The sequence below is a fragment of the Atta colombica genome, unplaced genomic scaffold, assembly GCF_001594045.1.
Source record: "Atta colombica isolate Treedump-2 unplaced genomic scaffold, Acol1.0 scaffold200, whole genome shotgun sequence".
In the NCBI taxonomy this organism is placed as follows: Eukaryota; Metazoa; Arthropoda; class Insecta; order Hymenoptera; family Formicidae; genus Atta; species Atta colombica.
The window spans coordinates 162574-168573 of NW_017259295.1; the positions used below are offsets into that span (position 1 = coordinate 162574).

The 6000-nt window shown below is 32.5% G+C and overlaps 1 protein-coding gene across 8 annotated transcripts in view; it reads right to left on the reverse strand.

Annotated features, from left to right (window-relative positions):
• The window catches only part of LOC108687182 (ankyrin repeat domain-containing protein 50), an 82450-nt gene that overhangs the window by 34929 nt on the left and 41521 nt on the right, over positions 1-6000 (reverse strand). For 6 of the 8 annotated variants that reach the window (XM_018192824.1, XM_018192828.1, XM_018192826.1 and 3 more), the window contains exon 2: positions 146-194. The exons of the other annotated variants lie outside the window; for them this stretch is intronic. The gene's annotated coding sequence lies outside the window, so the exon portion shown is untranslated. The remainder of the gene's footprint in view (positions 1-145; positions 195-6000) is intronic. 8 annotated transcript variants of the gene reach the window in all.

The window sequence follows — 6000 nt, forward strand, 5'->3', positions numbered from 1 at the left end:
TTTCCGCGTTAGCGCGATGTCGCATAAAACAAAAAGAGAGAGAAGAGGAAAAAAGAATATTTTCTACACACCGTCGGGACTCGTTTTGGATAAGTTTCATACTAGTTGGAGACGCGACTTTCGAAGGATTTCAAAAATTACTTACCAACAACAAGTCTGCCGAAGTAGACTAATTTCCCCGAAAAGTTCGTGATCTGAAAAAAAGAATAAATCGTTCGATACATCGTAATTTTAAACTTTACCATATAAATTTGACGCTTGGAGTACATATATGTTATATATGTTCAATACATATATGTTAGACCACACGGAGCGTAGCTTCCAATGAGATTCGCAATACTAGGAAAAATGTTTCATCCTATAATATAAATTAAAATTTTACCGTAACAATAAAAATGGTTGATTGAAATATATACGAAGAGAACAATTTTGCTGAAGTATGCAAAATTACCTGATTTCTTTCTGATTTCCCTTACCTAAACATTTCCAATTTTGTGGCAACTCTGTACACAGAGATTATCTCTGAGACCACTGTGTTCACTTAAGATTTAATTAATTATTATATGTCATTGCGTGTAAGATTCCAGTCCTTGTCGATCAATAGCTTGAACTTTCGGTTCGGTCGATAACTTGAACTCACGGCATCCGCACGGATCCTAGTTATGAGTCGCAGACTGCGATTAGTTCGTAACAATCTCAGACAGCTCGAGAAGTTATATCCGCTACGGTTGCACAACAGTAGTTACAAAGCCAGATACAGTAATGAGCGGTTTCTCGCGGGGACCAGGGAGGACTAAAGATTAATTCTGCGTCAGGGGCACAAATCCGCGCGTGGCATAAATCTCCTGGCTCCTCTTAAGGAGCGAGTATGCCATATCTGCCCGATTCACCTCGGTTTACTTCCATATTACACTCGGCATCAGTTTCATGGACTTCGTCGTCATCGCTTTTGTTTAGTTATCTTCTGCATGAGACAGGCTAGGAGACAAAAAGGACGCGTTTCGCCCTCGTGCTTATACGTATTACTATAATTTCGAAAACAAAGAGATAATTATGTGTACGACTGAAGTTTATAAAGGAAATTATAAGAGAGTGCTCAGAATTATTCAGAATAGCTGTGATGTATACGATTCTTAATCTTAATTATAATTTATCATATTTCTTTCATCTTTTTTTCATCAGACTTAGGGACATTAATGAAAAATTATTAATTGGACTACCCGGAAAAAAAACACGTAAGGTTTAGACATCGAAATAATTATGTAGGATGCTTAAATTGATTGCTAGAATGTTAAAACTTTTTGCATTGTCAACATTTAAACAATTATTGTATTTTAATGATCCAGTGAAATTATTTTCTATATCTAGGCTAAAGATTTTTAGATACTTCAACAAAACTGTACTTATATATAATTTAATCAATAATTATAGTTATAGTCCAACTATATATATTTTATTTTATTGCAATGCTATGAATACTTTATGAATGACAGATTAATCCTATGAAATCTTTTTTTGCTTTTTACAAACAATGTCTAATACTTTCTTATTAGTTCTGCGAACGATTCCTTTCTTGCGTACACAAATTCAACAATTACAAGCCAGATGAAATGTTTAAATCCACAGATGACCGACGTTTGTTTCCGACGTCTGTTCCGCTCGTCAAGATAATGTAAGCGAGAAAGGACAAAAAAGCATGGAACAAAGTTGAATTGATGCAGCAGCCGGGGCGTCCATTTAGTAACTCTGTAAGTTATAAAGCAACTTTCTCATTTAAGACCAAAGTAAACCGAACGCACGTTGAATTGAACTGAACTGAATAGACGGCGGAGTGTACTGCCTGCTTCAGACTATGACATATTACACAGCAATCAAGATCGACAATTAAATGGTGGCTGTCTTGGGAAAGGGGCAAATAAAAAGTACAGCTGCAACTTTCTACGATGTGCAATGCGATGCCTGAACTTGATGGCGATAAAAGGCGTAATATAAAATGCTTGGTATCGGATAAATCATGTTCGCTACGTCCGCGTCTTTTGTCACAATCACAACGCCGTGTTCGTGGAAAAACAGCTGTATTTGCCTTCATTGAACGCCGTTGAGCGAATGCATTCCATCGATCTCAGAGAAAAAGTAAGTTAACGAGTGAGCGGCCGGCCGACCGACTTTCTTCAATTCATCATGGTGATAATTGTTCCTACAATACGGGGCGATTACTAATACAAGTCTATACAAGTCGTTCCGTTCAATTCGCATCCGAATATATCATTTAATTCTCGATATTCATTAAAACTTCCTTAATTAGTATTTCTGGATCCAGTATATTTTTAATTAATGTATCTATATTTAAAGTTAATGTAACGTAGGATAAGATTTTATTTAAGAATCTAAAAATTTAACTACATACAGATCTCAAAATAATTATGTAGAAAACTCAAAGTAATTATTAGAAAGTTAAAACTTTTTATGACATCGCTCATCATGCTTGAGGTTTCCACATAAATACTATGTAACTTTTAGTAGGACAAAATTATTTTCAGATTTGTATCTAGTAAAATTTTTAGATCCTTCAACAAAATCATTTTTTTCGTGTAAGCTTATGAAAAAGATTTCGACGCACAGTTTGCTTTGATTATGTATATAAATTTCCTCTAAAATATTTGAACATTAAAATCCGCTTTGACTGAAAATAGATTTATTTTTCATTGATTTACAAAAAAACATTTGTTATAGATAATTTTTTGCGTATAGTTGAAGAAAATGTTCAAATCCATTGGACCCAGGAATATCGATTAAAGTTAATTTTTCAATTAATTCCAGTCAAAATACTCAATTTGTTCGTTCGAGATTTTAACAGAAAATTGGAGGTTTTAAAATAATTTCGAAGTCTTTATAAGATATGGAGAAAATTATACGCCCTTCGAACTTTTCTTAACGATCACTTGCAAAAATATAACGGCAGTCTAAGTTACAGAATTCGTCCTTATTTCCCTCCGTTTTGCAAACGACTATATATGTATGGTACCTTAGGGACTTTTCGTATTTCTCTACGCGAACGGCTCGCATAAAGACGCTATTATCAAAATGTCTAGACAGAGAATTCCTTCGAGGGAAGAGAAGCATTCGATACGCACTGTCGGCATTATCTGCTGGATATTACAGTAGGAAAGAGCATTTGGAATTAAAGATGCAGAATAAAAACAAATACTAGATTAACATGCCGTTAAAAATCAATTATTAGCAAGCAACAAAAAGTATAATCAGAAATGTTGTTCGACTTGTGTTTATGATTTAATTAATTACGCATAAGGCAAAAATCGATCGAATTTTATTTTCGCGGATGCGGCGAGTTTTACGTTATGTCCCGCGATTATATGACAGCGGAATTTTACATACTAATGCATATTCATTCAGTATTTAGCACCGACAACGAGTTTGTGGCATTAAATAAAAATGTGATTTGCCGCTCTGTAATTTTGAGGCTGTTTCACCGCGGGTGTGATTCAATTAGCGAGAATGCAAATTGCGTAACATGCCCGTTTATTTTCACACAGGCTTCTAATATAGATAACAGTTAGTATCAAGTACCAAAACCGTATTCGTACACACTGCCGAGAAATTTATTACACGTTAATTGAAATGAGTTATTTGCCGAATTTTTTACATCACATGAAAAAAATATCTATCATTCTTAAGCTTTTTTAAACAATATAGCCAGTTTATAAATGCAATATACACTCGTGATATTAAGCTATTTAATTTAAAATGGCGTCCACAATAAGATTTTAAGGCATAAAATTTAAGCTTAAGTCTTAAGCCGTAAAAAAATTGATTATTCATATTCGTCTATTATTGTCCTTATATTTTAATTATGATTGATCCATTTCTTACGGTTTAAGGTTTAAGTTTTACACCTTAAAATCTCATTGTAGACGTCGCTCAATCTTTAGAAGACGACAAAGCCACTATAGTGCTGAAATAGTGTTATATTTTGAGACAAAAATTCAATGAAATAAGGACAAATCTTATTTAAGGAAAAAGTGTCAGATTTAAAAATGGAATCCCGTTCTTAAAAGTTAAACACAGATCCAAGAGGGATGTGAATATTGTATGTATAATGTAAACGTTCAATTCAACATCAATGCAACATCACGCGATATAAAAACAACGTCTATCTTTAATAAAGCAATATTCGAGTGTGTTTCGATGTCGTCCGATGAAACATTTAACGTTTATGAAAATGCTGTAATTACGCAAAAAGCGAATGAAAACTAGCAACTAGCGGTTCACAGCTTTTTCGACGAGAATGAAATCGCGACAATCGTACTCGAAGTACGATCGAATTCTTGGCGTTGCCCGGGCAACCAGATTTTTCTCCAACGTCGATGGAATTACACTGCAGTTAATTGCAGTCAGGCACGAGATCTGTATAAAGTGCGAAAACGAAGTGGCAATTACGTCCTATCGTCAAGCAAAATGTGTTCGTCGGCCTAGTACTATCATCGATCGTCACGGAGGTGATAATTTTATCTCTATGAAACAGCCCATTTTTAGAATTTCAACGACTACACTGAGAAAAATGTTTTGTATCAATAATCAAAATTTTATTGCTGACACAAAAACTATTTGTTGATATATGATTAATCAAATAATCGTTGGTTACGATATTAATTTGTTGAATTTATTAAATAAACTAATAATTTAATGGTTAACTATTTTGTTTATAGAGCTTCTGTAGTTGGAAATAGAACATTTTGTTATGCCGAAACAAAATGAATAATATATATCTCTCACTTTCTTACTTTACAGAGTAAAATTATGTTTGGCGTTTTTGAATTTCCTTAGCTTAGCAAAGATATATTATATATAGATTTAGAGCAATTGAGATTACTAATCGCTTTGAAAAAATACCATGATTGATCACAGCAAGGATTGAGAAATTCACGAGATTAGTCTCTAATCGTCTCGGCTTTACAGATAGACGTTGAATTTCTCTTATGAGAAGACACACCATCTCTAATTCCGTGAAATGTTCCTTGCTGTACTATAGTGGATTATTTTGTTGAAATTATTAAAAGAATACTTATTTTGTAATGGCAACCAACTTTCATATTGTTATTTACAAAAGTTTAAATAATCAAATAAATTTGTATTGTTAAATAAAAAAATTTTGTTCATCTAACAAAAAAATATTGTATTTTGTTATATTAATAAAATAATCCAATGATAATCGGTCATTTGTGAATAATTCTCTTTTTTCGTTACTATTACTATATCTTTTTTCTCAGTATAGATAAATTTCGCAACTTTTTCTAAAGAGAACTGAATTTCTCGTAATTTTGGCTCGAAAATAATTTTGGAGATTAAAACGCAAGAAAATAAAATTTCCTCTTGGCGACAGCCGGTCTCTCTCCCTTTCCCTTTTCCATTTATTCGTCCCTCCATTTTCTTTCTCTTTTCCCTTTGTAACACTCTTCGTAATACTATGACTTTGATTTTCTATAAAGTACAAAGAGTAAACCGTTGAAAAATGTTATAAAAGGGCTGGTAGAAATTAGCATGTACTACCTAACATTGTGGTGCATAAAGAAGAGTGAAGCCAAAATAAAAGAGAAGCAGCACCCTAAAACTTAATTTGAATATTAACAAAAGAAAATAATTTTATATTAAAAAAGAACAATTTATATAACATAAAAATAATTGTACGTCAAGCAATCGTTACACAAACCAATTATACTATTAAATAAAGATAACGCTATTAAAAACTAAATGCGTTTCAATTTTAATCCTTGTTAACAATGTAAAATTTTTATCCTTTGTCTGCAGCCTGGGTCTTCGAACTTTAGATTTTTATATTGTTCCAGACTATATAAAGTCTGAAAAAATTCTTGTGTAAGTACTTGTGGAACCTTTAACGAGTTTTTATAATCATGAAAGTTTTTATAATCATGATTGCATTTTACTTATTTTATATTATTTTATATTATTTTATATTATTTT